At 46.2% G+C, this 17303-nt stretch overlaps 1 pseudogene; it reads left to right on the plus strand.

Annotated features, from left to right (window-relative positions):
- The first annotated feature begins 862 nt into the window (after positions 1 to 862).
- On the plus strand, positions 863 to 6984 carry LOC131827879 (rRNA-processing protein FCF1 homolog; annotated as a pseudogene).
- The last annotated feature ends 10319 nt before the right edge of the window (positions 6985 to 17303 follow it).

Genomic DNA, 17303 nt, shown 5'->3' on the forward strand with positions numbered 1-17303 from the left:
AACTCCTTTGTTGAATTTATATACCCATTTGACATATTTATGAAGAGACAAAAAAAAACCCTACATTCCGTAAATGTATTTATCCATCTAACAAATATTTGAGTACCTAATTACACTCTGTTCCAGCTGATGTCTTCTCTTTATCTCTTTTTTCCCCTCAATTTAACACCAATCATAATCTATGTAGGCTTTTAGTTCGCTTTTCAAAATTAATTTCTTGAGCTATTTAAAGGAATTATCCAGTGCTAGAGTTCTCGACACTGGTCACACATTAGAATCACTTAAGGAACTTTTTTTTTAAGATATTATTTATTTATATGACACACAGAGAGATCACAAGTAGGCAGAGAGGGAGGGAATCATGCTCCATGCTGAGCAGAGTGTCCCATGCAGGGCTCGATCCCAGGACCCTGAGACCATGACCTGAGCTGAAGACAGAAGCTTAACCCTCTGAGCCACTAAGGCAGCCCCTCACCTGAGGAACTTAAAAACAAAAAGCCCAAAGGGCACCTGGCTCATTCAGTCACTGGAGCGTGCAGGTCTTGATCTCAGGGTTGTGAGTTCAAGTCCCATGTTGGGTATAGAGATTACTTAAAAAAAAAAGAAAGAAAGAGCGAGCCCAAGCCCCAGTTTGTGATTAATTTGTTTAAATGTTTCAAGAAATTTGATGCTAAATGTTGTAAGACTAGTTAAATAACAAAAAGATATATTTACATAATACTTCTTGCTCTCAAATTTTGAACAAAGAACTTACTAATAATCAATAACTTAGTAGGCCAACATTTTATTTAAATAAGTTTTATGGTACTACAAAGAGTGAATTAGAAAATCAAAAGCAAGGAGAAATGGGCATGGTGTGAACATGGGGAAGCAAGAGAAAGCAAGAAAGTATGTGACCGGGAAGCGAATGCTTAGCTCTGAGATCCTTCTCTGAGAGAAGGACAGATTAAAACCTAAAAAGAAAGAAAAGAAGGATCCCATGCACTCAAGGAAAGAGAAGTCCCCCAACATCCCTCCTGCTTTTTCCAATATAAACACACAGCTGGGCCGACTTACCACATCCTGGTTGGTACCGACTTTATCAACTTTTCTATTTAAGCCAAACTTGACCGGTCAATGATGGACGGGCTGTGTGCCAAGTGTACCAGTTGTACAACTGACTGTGTAATGGCTGAAACTGAGAAACCGGGGTGAAAGTATCAAGAGGCTCTAAGGATTGAGAAAGAGCCAATATTCAAATGATTACCACGTACACACAAGACAAACTATGCAGATGTCTGCTCAGTATGGAAGAAATTCAGAGTGTTACACTGTGGCATCAGCTGACCCAGACCCAGAAGATTGCTGGAGTTCCCATCATGGACATCTCTAACCATATAGACGACACTGAGCAAATGCCAGATGAGGATGGAGCCCCTCACTCCTATATCTTAATAGAGTTCCTCAGCTCTCCGTTACCAACTTTTCCTGTTGCCAGTTCATACAAGCAATTCTCCTTACCCAGTTCCTCTGTTCTGAGCTATGGCTAAAGACACTCATTTTTTTATGTTTTGAAACTGATTATCTTGTACCATTTTACTTTTTGTTGCATCTTTTTATAAATCAGATGACCGCTCACAAAACAAAAAAAAAAAAAAAAAAGGAATGGAAAGGAAAGATCAAACGGGAGGACAACAACAACAAAAAAACAGTTCTTTTTTGCCGGGAACCCTTCTTACAAGTGCCAATCAGATAAACTATATCTGATGTTACATCGTCACAACCCCTCTATCATCAGGGAAAGTAGTTCACATAAGAAAATTTCTCTATAAAATGAGTTCCACACTTACATTCCATATTTGGCTAATTAGAATTTCATTACGATGTCTGTCTCAAACTGATGCAGAAGAGAATGGAATCTTGTCATCAAGACGTGACATCAAACTAAGAACCCACAAGGTAAGCACTCAGCTCCTGTGATACGAAGACAGCTCCTGGGGATGGGCGGCCCTGGGCAACAGTAGCTGACATGCGGGCCTGCGGCTATCTGCTGTCTGTTACTCTTCCCTCTTCCTCCTCTGTCAGCTGCTAGTCAGCTGCTCTCTCCAGCCGCCGTCAACAAAGTCCACCTCAAACAGCCATCACTTCCCTCTGGTCCCATTTACCGTAGCTAAGCTCCAGGCCAGGCATCCAGATCACCAGCCCTGTGGGAACTTCTTCTAAGGTAAGAGGTGGCCCTATTGGTGAAATGCAGGTGCCAAGGCATGCGGACATTGTGCCATCTTCTGCGCTATTCTTAATGTTTTGATTGTCCCACTTCCCTCAGTTCCCACCTGTGGCCTCTGGATAGGAACATATTACAGTAGGATTTCCAAGGACTGATGCGTGGGGGGTCAGGAGATCTGGCCTGTGATTGGCCCCAACTAGCTGTGTGGCTTTAAAGGAAGTCATCACACCTCAGGCCTCAGTTTCCTTATCTGCAAGCCAGGATGGACTGGAGTCTTTTCAGAGGAGCCGGCAAAGATCACATAGATAAGCACCACCTCATTATACTAACAAGCAAACAGAAGGCCGGAGGCGAGTGATTTGCCCCAAGTCAGACATAAGCAGGCAGAGAGCAGAGCCGAGGATGGGACCCACATCTGCAGGTCACAGCTAATCAGCCAGCACAGTACAAACAGATCTGAGCAGCTGCTCATTCTTCCCCTTTTCCGTTTTGTCCATCAGAATGCATGCTCCCTGCAAACAAGGACACACAGGACCTGCTGCCTGTCTCAAAATTCCCAGTTCACCCAATTAGAACACAGAGGAGCCTCAAGGACTTACCCCCCAACCCCCACACACGGTTCTTTTACCTATGGAACATGAGGGTACATACATTCACCGTCCAGAGGGCTCCTGCCTTCACTTCTCATGGAAAAGGTCTTCATGTGCCTACCCGGGGTGCCAACGAAGCCACAGGTTCCAGAGAGGAACTGACACAGAGAAGTTCGAAGGAGGCAGACTGGCTCAGCACAGAAACAAACTGTCTACCAAGGAAAACTACCCCATGGGGGACTGATTCTCTTTGAAATACGTTCGAGTGCGTGGGAAAATGGTTTTTCAAGAGCTGGTGGACTGACCAGTCACCTGGTACATACAAGATCACATCCGCATTCTGACAAGAGTGGCTTGCCTGCAGTGTAGACCAGGGGCCAGGAAGACAAGGAAGGCGCATGGAGACTGGGTGAGAAGCTTCTACGGTGTGATGGCAAGGGCGCACTGCAAAGGTACAAGAAGAGATGGAAAGAAGTATATGGACTCAAGAGGTTTAGGAAGCGAAATCCACAGGACTTGGTGTGACAGACTAGATTTTGGAAAGGTGACAGAGTAGGAGTTGACTTCTGGTTTCCCGACTCCAGGCTAAACGGATGAAGTGTTTACTGAGAGAGGCAATAGAATAAGAAAGGTGGTTTTCAGTGGAGGAGGTGCTCATGAATTCCTTCTTGAACCTGATGAGTCTGAGGGGCCACAGACACATCCGAGAAAAAAGGTCAGCAAGTCCGATACACAGAACTGGTGCTCAGGAGGCGTGTGGGCCAGAGACAGGAATCTGCCTTACCTGCTGATAGGTGGTCATGAAGCTGCACAAAAGGTCATCTAGGGAAAGAAAGGAACACGGGGCTGAGCCCATAATTAGCATTCAGTGGCTACCAGGAGCATGACTTTGCACAGGAGACACATCAGACAGGTAGAAGAAAGACAGGAAGCAATGCAGAGCATTTGGTCTACTGCGATGTCGAGTAAGGAGACAGAGAAAGGTCGGGTGTGCTGACTTAGAAACAGTTTTGATAAGAACTCTTTAGTGGAATGACAGGGCCTGAATGGTGGAAGGTGGGAAAGTCAAGTCAACCCCTGAGCACTGGCTGTGATGCACAACAGTGACAGGGCAATACCTAGAGGTGGGGCAGTCAAGTGGGAGAGAATCAAACAGGAGCGCATGATGGGAAGGAGTGCAGGGGAGAGGATCCTCGCAGGCTCCTGGAAGGGCGGGAGGGCATGGACTCCGTGCCAGAGTGGAGACTGAACCCGAGGAGGAAGGAGAGCCCCTCCCCGTACCAGGCGAGGAGGAGAAGGGGACAAATACAAGAATGGGCTCATGATCAGCAGGATGGAGGAGGTCCCGTGGGATGGCTGCTAATTTTTCTGTACGACTGGAGATGAAGTCATATGTTGAGATGGAAGAGGAAGGCTACATGTGATGTCAATAGCACACCCATGTAAATGGTCTAATTTATCTGTTATGCCACTTTCTCCCCCTACTACCAATACCTTATGTCCTGCTCATCTATTATTTGGCTGTCAACCCAAAGGATTTTCGTATTTCTAAGCCGACAAAGTATGATGTTGCCAGTGCCTCTGACCCAGGTGACCCTTCCCCATCTGCCATTCCTGCACTTTGATCACCTACCTCTTTTGCATACCTTTCCCCTTCTATTTCTCATTAGATCTCATAAACATGACTTTTTAAGTAGTCTCTTGCCACCAGTCAGCTCGAACTCAACAGATATGACCATGCAACTTCCTGCTGTAAACCTGACTGCAGCTCTACCATGAAGACTGCATCAACGTGGACCCCTCAATGTATGCAGTGTCCAAGGTGCAACCCGCAGCCCCACCTCATCTCCCTTTCTACCATCCCAGTCTCATTCCAAAATGTGCCAAACAAGACACCTATGTAGAAATACAACCCCGACAGCAAGCTCTCCACTCATTTCTGCCTCGGAACTGTAACTTAACATCTCTCTGACGGAAACACAAATTGCATATAACTTTTATCTCCAGCTCCCACATAGAAGATCAATACCACTTTACACAGAACAGCTGTTCCATGTATTTTCCTTCTATGTATGAAGGGGTCACGTTCATTAACACTACAAATTATACATTATATTCAGAAATGTCAGAGCCTTGAAAAAATATGGAATTGCTGGCATTCTAGCCACTTTCCCAGTTTGCTCTCTTCCTACCTCTAAGTCCTACTTTAGAACTGCTATTTTGAGATTTCTATTTTCAAAGCTGCTTTGACCAAAGGCATTCTGTCAGCTCAGAGTGAGAAAGATGGCGGGGCAAGGAAGTGCGAGAAAATGCTAGTGTTAGGCCCAAAGAAAGCCTGACGAAGTCCAAAGACAGACAAGCTAAAGAGACTTCCGTGCTTTGACATTCTTTAAGTCCGTGTGTGTGCCTTTTCTTCTTCCAATGACCTCTCTCCTCATCACGTGTCCTTCATTAACAAGAGGTTTCTGGATCAGAGAATTCACTCTGTGCTCTCCTTCAGACACTCCATTCAATTTACACCTTTTATTACAGTGGCTTAACATCACCATACAAGAAAAAGAGTACAATATACCTTCGTCTAGACATCCCTACATATTAAAAATGATATGGCCACACCGCAGAGGATCCAGACATAAGCACTTTTAAAGCCAGAGTTTGGGAGATGTGATCTGAATGCAAGTATCAAAAAGGAACTAGCTGGTTAACCCAAAAAAGAAAAAAACATATTGTGACTTGAAGCCATAAAAAAGTAAGAAATTCAAACTCTTTTCATAATTTTAGGTACCTACAGAGCCAAAACTTTTTAACACTGAAACCAGCTACTAAATCCCAATCCTTAGAAATTAAACATATACGTTTTGATAGTTTAAGTACAGACCCAGAGGGATACAGAAAACAGATAAAGCTCCTCCTGGCTCTAATTCAAACCTTGGGACATTTTCAAGGCTATGTCTGATGAACCTTTCCTGTCAGTAAAGTCTTTTCAGTTTAAATTTCTATTCTGTAAGTTTATGTCCTACAGTTATCTGCTGCCAACTTCAGGCTGACCTCACCAAGAGAAGTAGGGCAACTTTAGAAAAGGAGCTTGGTATGCTTTGTAGTACTGGACCAGAACCAGTAAGGACAGTACAGTCTTTCAGATTTCTCATTCCGGGAGCTTAAGACGAAAGTCAGGCATAAACGTTAGGTTAAGTGCCTTTTTGACCCAATTCCTGGTAAGTACGTGTGTTCAGAGATGCGTTTTGCCCTGAACTTTCAGGCCTTTTCATTCAATGTGCACGATTTCACAGGAGTGCTTTCTCCAGGCTGCACCTAGCCCACTCGAGGCCAAGAGACTCACTGCGAAGTGCAGTGAGGTCCCCGCCGAGGACCCGTCCGGGGCGGGGACAGCCCAGGAAGCCCGCAGGAGAAGCCCGAGGAGAGGCCCCGGAGGGCCAAGGAGGGCAGGCCACCCACGGCCCGGCTCCAGGGAGCAGAGCCCAGGCGTGCACCTTCATGAACTCGTCCTTGTCGAAGCAGAGCGTGTCCGGCCCCTTGGGCAGGTTCATCTTACTTCTCTCCATCCCGCCGGCCGCCGCCTCTCAGTACCAACACTCGAGCGAGGAGGAAAGGTAGGAGGCTGCGCTCCCGGACGGTACCGGTGAAGCCATGGCGTTTCCACCGCACAGAAGGCACCGCTTGCTCCAACATGGCAGCGCCCCCGCCGGGCCAATGAAAGAGGACGCCGCAGGCTCGCCTCCGCCTGCCTCCGCCAAGAGAGGCGCGCGGGCCGCTGCGGTCGAGCCAGCAGGTCGTCCTGCCCCCGAGCGGCGGAGGGCGACACTACAACCTCGCCTACGTTTCTGCAGGGCAGCCCCGCCGCTGTTGATGCCGGGTGAGCGGGAGAAGGGAGGGCGGGGAGGGTCAGGGGCGCTCCCTCCCCACCTCGCCCTTTCCCTCGGAAAATCGGCCTGCGAACCTCTTCCAGGACCTTCTCCCGAGATTGTCCCGCGGGAAGCATAGCCGTGGCGGGATGCTGGCCTTTTACTTTTGCGGCCGGTTGTCCAGAGAGGGGGGCGCGTCCGGGTGTCAGGCCTATGGTCCCGGGCGCCGCCGCTGCAGCCACCTGGGCGCGGAGTCCTCTGTGGGAACACGGCTTCCGCCCTTAGCCCCGGGACCCACCCGCGAGTGTGGCTTCTCCCCCGCTGAGTTTGGCTCCAGCGATCTCTAGGGAGGAAGGTGGTCAGCTGGCAGCATCGGGTCGTCTGGGCAGCTCCCAGCTCCACTTCAGCTCAGCTGCGGGGCAGCCACAAGTTTGGGTTCTCAGAGCTCTTAAAGAATCACTTCGCTACCGGGCCGGCCGACAAAACGCAGCCGACAAGTAGATGTGCGAGCATGTTTATGTCCAGTCCACTCTAGACTAATGGGCGGAATCCTGTGTTTGTGGCTAGCGTTGGTTCGATCGCCACACCGCCCCCAATTTCCGAGACCCTCTCCTCCTCCTGCCATCCACCCCACTTTTATTTTGAGATTTTTCTTTCCTCTTCCCTTGCTCTTTCTCCCACAGTCCTCCTTTTTAGTGGGAATGTCATGGTCAAATGATGATTAATTTCTCTTTTTTTTTCTCCGTGAGACTCGGACAGCTCAAACCACAGATCTCACCCGTGCCCTTCAGGCTGCAGCTTTGCTGTAATGGCCCAGGACTGGGCTGCCCCTCCGAATGCTGTGATCTCCCAGAGATAGCAGGAGCAGTCCTTAGAAAGGGATGGGACACAGCAAGACAATGGCTTACTGTGAGTCTTGCATTCGAGTCACTCCAAACGGGAAACTGGTCACTTTTTTTTTTTAAACGAAAGTACAGGGACGCCTGGGTGGCTCACTTGGTTAAGCAGCTGCCTTCGGCTCAGGTCATGATAACAGGGTCCTCAGATCGAGTCCCACATCAGGCTCCTTGCTCAGCAGGGAGCCTGTTTCTCCCTCTGCCTTTGCCTGCCATTCTGTCTGCCTGTGCTCGCTCTCTCCCCCCCCCCTCTCTGATAAATAAATAAATAAAAATCTTTAAAACCTGAGTACAGAATCTGAAACAATACATTCCCTAGCAGTGGGCCTGGCAAGGCCTTGTTGAGGAAAACGTGCCCAGTCAATATCCAGAGACTATGACAGGTAGGATGAGAGCTGGAATCTTATTTGGAGAATCAGAAAAAATTGCCAGGGGAGCAACTATGAAAGTGCATTCTATGCCCTGTTGTGGTCATTTGGATGTAGAGAATGAAAGCCTCATTATTTGGTCTTTGTTTGTTTACTCTTATTATGAAAATTCTCAAGCATACACCAAAGTGTGTAGAGCAGAAGGATCCCGGCCCTTCCGCGTACTTATCACTCTGCTTCCCCAACTGTTTCATAGGCCCTCCTCCTTCTACTGCCCCCAAAGTGCCTGTATTTTTGTTTTTTGGGGAGAGGGGAGGTCTGGAATATATTTTAAAGTAAATCCCAAACATCACATCATTCCCTGCTCCCCAAATACCTTGGTTTACACATCAAAGAAGAAGGAGGAAGAGGTGGAGGAGGGGAAGACTGAGAAGGAGGAGGGATGAAGAAGAGAGATTTCCACACAGGCCCACTCTGCCAGAATCAATAGGTCTAATAAGCTATTCAGATTGGCTCTGAGAGGCATGACTTTTAGCCTCTCAGACTTTTAGGGCCACCGTGCTAATAAGCGACAAGGGCAAATTCAGGCAGCACAAACAGCAAGGTCCACACTCATCACCAAGGCACCGAGAGGGGGGGCAAGGGTGCCAGACCGACGGAACAAAGTTGTCTGGGAACCCCACCTGCTCTAGAAGTCCAGATGAGCGAGTAGTTGAACTGTTTTTTACCTTCATTGTCATTCCTTTCTGAAATTATTGCTGGCCTTTGGTAAAGACATGAACCTGAGCTTGTGCAGCCTGGGGTACTGATCTTGGGGTTGCTGAAGAGAGTAGATGCCAACAAAGAATGAAAACCCCTGCTGCCTGTTCTCCTTCCGAGAGTCAGGAGGGAACAGTCAAGAGCCCATACAGTGCACTGCCCCTTGGAGCCCTGGCTGTGGCAGTGGCGTGGCCCACAAAAGCCAGGAGCAACAGGCAAGACCCCAGACCCCAAATGCTAATGGAACACCCTGGGGAGGATGAAGGAAAGGCAGAGAGTCAGCGGAAACCTTCCCAAAGGACATTTCTCTCAGTTTCATCTGGGAGCTGACATTCAGCTGGTACACACCCCTTCAACCACACAAAGTTTGGTGACTAGCCTCTGGCCAGAACCTGCTGTGTGTCTCCCTACCCTGGACCCTACCATGGCCTCGCGATCCAGGCACTGGGCATGTAACACTTGACTCTGCAGGGGTCCCCGGGCCAGCTTTTGGTTAGTTAGTTGTCCGCGCTGTTAAAGATTTGACTACTGTTACATGTTTGACTCTCGTCTTTGGTGATGGTACCTATTTCATAGGAAATAGAAGCTGGAATCCAGGAAACAGGCTGGAAGATGAAATTAAAAAGTGGATACAAAGCTTCTAATCAGAGCCAGACACAATCGGCGATCAACTATATCCCAGTCTCTCCCCTCTTCTCTGATCTGTACTTTCCTTAATGAGGAATGAGACTTTAAGTTGACTTTTTTTTATCTTGAAGTCTCTCTCTCTCTCTCGATTCCCTAACTTGCCTCTCTTGCCTTCATTTCATCCTAGAGCTTGTGCCCACGACTTCTTTTCTAAATAAATATTAACCCCCTTTGACTCTGAATCTCTGGAAAATTCTCAGTTCCCTATTTTTGCTGGCACTGTGACAGGTCCTCATTTCTTCTTCCCACTCCTCTCTATTTATAGTTTTCACATTTTTTTTTTTTGGCAGGTTGGCTACAGAACACTCAAAAATTGCAAAGAGAAATATTGTGTTCTGGAAATTCTTCTGAGCATTTTTTTCCAATATCGTCCTTATGCTCTTCTGATCCTCTCTTGAACTGTTGGACTAAAGCAGCTGACGCTTCCACCAGCAACCAGAGTCATCCTGTCCACTACTGTGGGAACAGAGGGTTTCCATTTGGAACTGAAGACCGAGCCTAAAGTCTGGTGGCCCTTTGGTGCCAGGATAGCAGGTATGGGATGGGTGGGACATGGAGGACAAGCATCATGGTAGAGGTCTCCATTTGACCAGGAAAGCTCACAATGAGCCAACAGGTCCATTTCAACATATTCTGTATTTTCCTTATAACCTGTTTCATTCCAGAGTGGATTTGAGATCATTTAGTTTGATTCTTAAATGTTTCCCATTCCAACCAGAAACAGACTCATTCTAGGGGCTCCCAAATTCTGCCTCATCTTCCTAATCAGTTAGTACCCCAAATTGGGTATGATAGTGCCAGAACATTCTTCCATGTGTATTTTATAACAGACTAGTATTTTATTAGTTTTTTTTCAAACTAATAAGAATGATAAGGGTAACTTTTTTTTCTTTTAAAGCATAGGCAAAATCACGAAAGACATTGAAATGAACCTAAAAGATTATAGTGTCTTCCAAGTGAAAACAGGTGTTGTCTCATGTACCCTTCTGGGCTGACCAATTCTATGGGATATTCTGTGCCTTTCTTGTCTTTGAGCTATTTCGCAACTCTATAGATTGTACATAATTGATGTGGATGCAGATGATCTTGTCTAGCTATATGTAAATGAATTTTGTCCACTGGAAGTACAGTTGACCCCCTTTCCTTTGGTAGAAGGCAGTTTTGCATCCATTTGCATTCTATTTGCATATCTATTTGCATCTATCAAAGCAAATTCGTTTAAGTATTACTGATTGTATATGTGTCTGCCTTGAGATTCTTGCTTGAAGTGGTGGTAACATCTTAGTGGTTCCCGAGCTAATGAATGAATTAAACAAAATCCCTTCAGGCATTCATCTCATATTTGTAAAATGGTCCTTATTTAATCTTTTCGAGAAAATGATACACTAGCAAACCATGACAAGATTCTGGTAAATGAAAAGTGCAATGAAATCAAATCGGAATGAATTTTAGAATTACCTTCAATGTGGCCCACGCTATGCCAGAGGCAGAGAATGAATGAATCTCAAAGACATGGCTTCTGGCCCCCAGGAGTTACAGTAATCTGTGTCAACATTGGCATGCCTGAGAAATGCATGTGACATTCCCATCAGGGTTTCCCCGGGGGTTCAGTTAACCTTTCTCTTCCAAGCTACCCTCTCTTGTAGTGATATCAACTGTGCCCTTGGTTTCAGCTCCCATTACCTAGCCAACATCTCTCCCACTGATATATGACCATCTGTTTCTTTCCTACCCACCAGACCCGTGTAACTGACTACCTACTCATGCCATTTCACTGATGTCCCACCTGTGCCTCAAAGCCCAGCATGTTCAAAACTTGATTCATCATAGTTTGTGAAAGAAAGGCTTATCCTCTTTTGCTTTGTTTCTTTAGAAATGATTCTACCAATGCCAGCGGCATGCACCAGAAACCAGGAAGGAATCATACAGCTGAGCCAAACTGCTGTACTTTAAAACACTTGACTACAATTCTCCAGTGGATACTCAACCCTGGCTTCAAATTCCCTTGTCTCTCTGGTGAGTTTGCTTTCCCTCTAATGGATGACCGTTTCACACCTTCAAGACTTGCCTCAACAATTCCTACCCCCACCTCTTCTGAACTATGTCACCTCACTCCCAGCTCCTGTCCTAGGGATGAGGGAGCAGAAGGCAAGCTTAGGACAAAGCAGAAACTGGCACCCTACACCCTCTCCCCATGCCATATGTGTAACATTCCTCATGCACTCCTGGCTGCCCTAAAGGAAAAACAATGCTTAACTGATAGAGATCCAAGTCCTGCAGGACAGGAGTCTCCCTCCATCTACGAATGTCCTAGCGACTTACAAGGAAGGAAGAAGCTTTCTCATCAATAGCCTGACTTCCAGACACCCATACCTCAGTTTCCGGAAGCCCTAACATCACCATCACCCTCCCCTCCATAAAATTCTGGGAGGCTAAGGGGGAGGGAAGTGTAATAAAACTGAATTTCTTCTAAGCCCAAAGCCCACTGACAAGGATGTGTGATAGGAGGAATGTAACATATCTCCAGGAAACTCCCGACTGTCTTCATGCTTTCCCTCATTAGAGGCAAAAACAGCCTTGACATTACAATAACCAGGTCTCCCTTATCCTGAAATTCTTCTTTAGCATATGACAGTCCTTCTGGACACCCCCTCTGTCCTCACCTTCCTCAGCTCCCAGTCAACCATGCCTCTGTCTGAGCAGCTCTTTCTGCCCTTGGGTCCTATCCCTGTGTTTTAATAAAACCACCATTTGCACCTAAGACGTCTCAAGAATCCTTTCTTGGTCATCGGCTCTGGACCTCACCCCACCAAACCTCACCTGTGTTCCAAAACTTCATGACTAGTGTCACACTTCAAGAAAATAAAAGCCCTTTGTGTAGGAATTCCCTTATCTTACCACCACCCAATCAAATCTATACCTACATTTGTATCCATTTTTAATTTGTTTTTAGACATTTACTCAACAAATATTTAGTCAGTGCTACACACTGCCCTGAGTGTTTGTAAATCTGTGGCGAACGACACAGAAAAGTCCCTGGCATCATGGAATTTACATGGTAATTGGAGAAATGTACAAGAAACACAGAAAGAGTTGAAGACAGAGCAGGTTTATTGAGAAGAGCAGACATCCCCAGATTGGGTTTGTTCTTCCTTGTGTCTGGGATTTGTTCCCTCCAGCCCTCTCCAGGACTCCACTCCCAGGGTCAATATCAAGTTCTCGTTCCAATGGATCCTTCCAGTCAGAAGACAAATGACCTTTTTCTTAAAAACAAAAGGAAAAAACCCAAAACAAAAACTTCCTTTAACCTTCTATCTTCCTATAACAACCTCCATATTTCTCTCCCCACCTCATTCCCAGCATAGCTTGTAAAATATTTGTCTACACCTGTGGGTGTAGGGTACCATGTCCCCAAGGGTAGTTGAAAAATCTCTATAAAGAATCCTTATGTGCAGATCATTTTAAGGGAGTCCATTTCCAGATCCAAACTCCATGTGTGCTCTGTAGGATCGATGATATGCCCATTCTTGGGTCTGATATCAGGATACTCCTCTCCTTCCTGGAAGATCAAGACACTCCTCTCAGATCTTATTAGAGTGTAGGACTTGGGCTGATACCAAAGTTGAAATACCAGTTTTGTTTCAAATAATGCCCTTCTGTGGGCAGTCCTGGGGCTCTGCTTTTAGGGCTTCCTCTCCTTATTAGGGTAAAGGTTAACATCAGAAAGGGGATTTGGGCAGATGTTGGAAGTGCTCTGACATCAGAATAACAATCAGTTTTGGTTAGTGACACTCATTCCTTCATATTTAAATTAAACTACATATTTTTAGGGACATAATAGGGAAAGGCACAAGTAAGGATTTTAATGGTTTCATTCCATTCCAGTGTCTTTTGGGAAATAAAATAACAAAAAATGAGACTGTTCTGCTTAAAAAAAATCAACTTGTAGCAAGCAAATGTTATTCCAATGAAGTCGATCCTTTCCTATCTCATTTTCTTTTTAAAGATTTATTTATTTATTTGGTAGAGAGAGAGAGACACACACACACAAACACACACACACACACACACACACACACACACACACAACACAAGTAGGGAGAGCCAGGGAGGGAGAAGCAGGCTTCCTGCTGATCAGGAATGTGGGCCTTCATCTCAGGCCCCTGGGATCATGACCTGAGCCAAAGGCTGCTGCTTAGTGACTGAGCCACCCAGGTGCCCTCTATCTCATTTTTTAAATGTTTAATATTTTCAACACCTAGTTAATAAAATATACATATATTGTGATGAAAAGTTTATGATTAAAAAGTTTCAGATGCCCACTTAAAAATGTGCAAGGTGTATGAATTCTCATAGGCGGTCCATGCACCATACACGCCTATCACTAGCAAACGTGGATGTACTCGGTGTCTCTAGGTTCCCGCTTCCTTAGTGCCCTCTTAATCACTTGGTTTCTCTTCCTACCATCCTGGACCTGTATTCTCAATTTGCTTCTCTATTTCATCTCCGCCCCTTTGAAGAGCTTGATTCTGGGTCTTCTGTAGCTATGCTTTCGCTCTCTCTCTCTCTCTCTCCCTCGATCAGGCTTTCGCAACCTAGCACTATTGATACCTGGTGGGTGATTCTCTGCTGTGGGGCTGTCCTGTGCCCTGCAGGACAGTTAGCAGCATCTCTGGTCTCTAGCCACTAGATGCCAGCAGCACCCCCCAAGTGGTGACCACCAAAAATGTTGCCAGATATTGTTCAGTCGGCCCTGGGAGCAAAACTCCTTGCCTCCCAGCCCCAGTTTAAAAACCACTGCTTTAACCGATTCCATTCAGCATCATTGATTTAAGTTCTTTGTAGAAGCTGAAGGCTCTGAAGTGAACGTCTTTAATCCTAACCCGCCCTTGGAGCTGAGATTCACATGGCCAGCTGCCTGCAGCATATTTCTCAATGAATATGTAACAGGAGTCTTATTTTCACCATGATTTCTATCCTGCTCACTCCTCAACCTTCTCCTGTCCCAGTCTCCCCATCTTAGTAAACAGCATCCCCACCTCCTACTGGCTAAAGCCTCAGCCCCTGGGATAAATTCCCCCTTTCCCTTTTCTCGTATCTAATCCATCAGCAAAACCAACTGATTTGATCTCCAAAACAGAAGTCAGACTTGCTCACTGCTCTTTATATCCACTGCTCCCATTTGAATCCAAACCCTGAAATTTTTTTTTGCACTTCAGACACTGTTAACAGTCATTGGTCCCATGACTACACCTACCCAGATATTTTCCATGATCGCTAATCACCACCAAGTTGCCAAATCCAATGATTAACCCTCAGATCCAAATAACTCAAACTGTCAGTCCTATAGACATAGAAGTCCCTCCACTTCTCTGGAAATATTCTATCTTTTTCATCGTGATGTTGGCTCTCCCTTCCTCTTCCACACTGGTCAGTGATGATGGCTCCTTTCCTGCCTGGGTTTTCTTGAGCTTCCTGACCTTTAGACATCAGTCCTGTGCTCTGGGACTCAGAACTTCTGCTTGAGTTTTCTGTTGTGTTAAAATAAAAAATTCAGCTGAGTACATTTTAAAGAACCTATTGGCTTTATTCAATGATTCACGAAATGGGCAGCATCCTGCTTGCAGAGTGAAAGGAACTCGGAGGAGCAGTACAAAATGAAAGACTTTTATAGGCAGGAGAGAGGAGGAGCAAGGAAGTCACGTCAGGCAAACAAAGCAGGTTGTTTATGGCCAGGTGACTTGGCTTCTGAGGATGGCAGGGGTCCGAGGGAGTGGGGATCAGGTGGTGTCTGCTTGCCTGAGCTCAGATTCCATTTCTGGGACAGCTGAAATCATAATTAAGTCTGATTTGGGGGACATGGGGCTTAGCATAAGCAACTCCATTTTGGGCCTCTTGTTTTGTTTTTAATAGTTACTTCATAACAAATAATAACAAGTTTAGTAACTTTAAATAGCTCAGTTTACTATCCTACCATCTCTAGCTGTCAGGAGGCCAGACACAGCTTAACCAGGGTCCTCGGCTCTGGGTCTCACTCAAAGGAGGAGAGAAGGCGCCCACCAAGCTGTGTTCTCACCTGCAGGTTCCACTATGGAAGGCTCTGCTTCCAAACTCACTCGGGTGTTGGCAGAACTCATTTCCTTGTAGCTGTGTGATTTGGGGGGCAGCCCATGCTGGGGCGGGCCAGGGAGATTCTCCAGGCTGTTAACTGGAAACCATCCTCAGCCCCCAGAGTCTGCTTGCAGTTTCCTGCCATATAACTCTCTCCACAGGTGATTCCGAACTTGGCTCTTTGCTTCTTCAAGTCCAGGATAGCCTCTCACTCCAATCCGTAAAACAGTCTGATTTAATATAATGAGATCATAATAGTGACATCTTCTTACCTTGCCAAATTCTACTGGTTAAAAGCAAGTCCTAAGTCCCATACACACTCCCATCCATACTCACGGGACAAACACCGGGGGACAGATATCACGAAGCTGACTTATCATGTTGCCAAACACACCTCTGTCCATACTCACTGTGTAGGTAAGCCCACTTCTTCTCACAGCTTGAACCCTATGTCCTAACGGTGCTCATATTTGTGCCTCCAGCCTGGACCTCACCCATGAATGCCAGACTCGTGTGTTCAGCTGCTGGTTGGGCATTCCCATGTGGATTCAGCCACCATCTCCAGAAACAAACACCTGTTGCCCATCAAACTTGCTTCTCCCGTCGTGTTTCCCATCTTAGCAAGTGGTAATGTCACTGTTCTAGGGCCTCGGGCCCCCCAAATTGTAAAATCATCCCAACTCTTGTCTTTTCCGCACACTCCACACTTAATATATTTACAAATCCTGCGTGTTTTGTCTTCAATATACACCCAGAATCTCCCCCCTTCTCCCCACCCCTGCATCTACTGCTCTGGTCTGGGCCAATACCCCCTCTCACCTAGATCAGTGGTCCTCAACCAGGAGAGTTTTGTGCACCTGCTCTCCCCCAGGGGATTTTGACAGGGCCTGGACACACTTTTCGTTGTCACAACTTGGGATTGGGAAAGGGCGCTCCTGCGATCTAGTGGTCAGTGCACAGGACAGCTCCCCATAGCAAAAATTAATGTGGCCCCAAATGCCAGCAGTATAGAAATCTCAGTCTACATTAATGCAAGTAGCATCCCCACCCCACAACCCCACAAGTCTGTTCTGCACACAGCAGCCTGAGTGATTCTTTTCTTTTCTCTTTATGATTTTATTTATTTATTTGACAGATCGAGAGAGAGACCCATGTAGGCAGAGAGGCAGGCAGTGGGAAAGGGAGAATAAGGCTCCCTGATGAGCAGAGAGCCCAATGCAGGGCTCGATGCCAGGACCCTGAGACCATGACCTGAGCTGATGGCAGAGGCTTAACCCACTGAGCCACCCAGGCACCCCGATCCTTTTCTAATCTAAATCAAGTCAAGCCTCTTCAAAACCATCCAAGCTCTTCTCATCTGGCACAAAGTTAAAGGCAAATCCCTACAATGGCCTTCAAGACTTTATGTGATCTGACCCCACTACCTTCCTTACCTACCTCCTACCACTTGCTGTCTTGCTCATTTTTGCCCAGCATTATTGGTCGCCGTGTCATTCTTTTAACACACCAGATGTGCTCCCACCTTGGGCTTACTGTTTGCTTTGTGTGGGATGCTCTTCAAACAGCACAACTGCTCACTCCTTAATTTCCTCCAGGTCTTTCCTCAAATGAGGGAGACTTCCCTGACACAGTCCCATAGAAAATTCCAACCTGCTCCCCTAAACCCTCACACCCCATGTCCACTCACTCAGCTTAGATTCCTTCCTACCCCACATCAACCCCTGATATGTATGTATATTTATTTGCTTCATTTCTCACTCAACAACTAAAATGAAAACTCCAAGAGGACATCAAATTCATTTTGTTTCTTGTTAACTATTCTG

Source organism: Mustela lutreola, chromosome 3 (assembly GCF_030435805.1).
Source record: "Mustela lutreola isolate mMusLut2 chromosome 3, mMusLut2.pri, whole genome shotgun sequence".
Lineage (NCBI taxonomy): Eukaryota > Metazoa > Chordata > Mammalia > Carnivora > Mustelidae > Mustela > Mustela lutreola.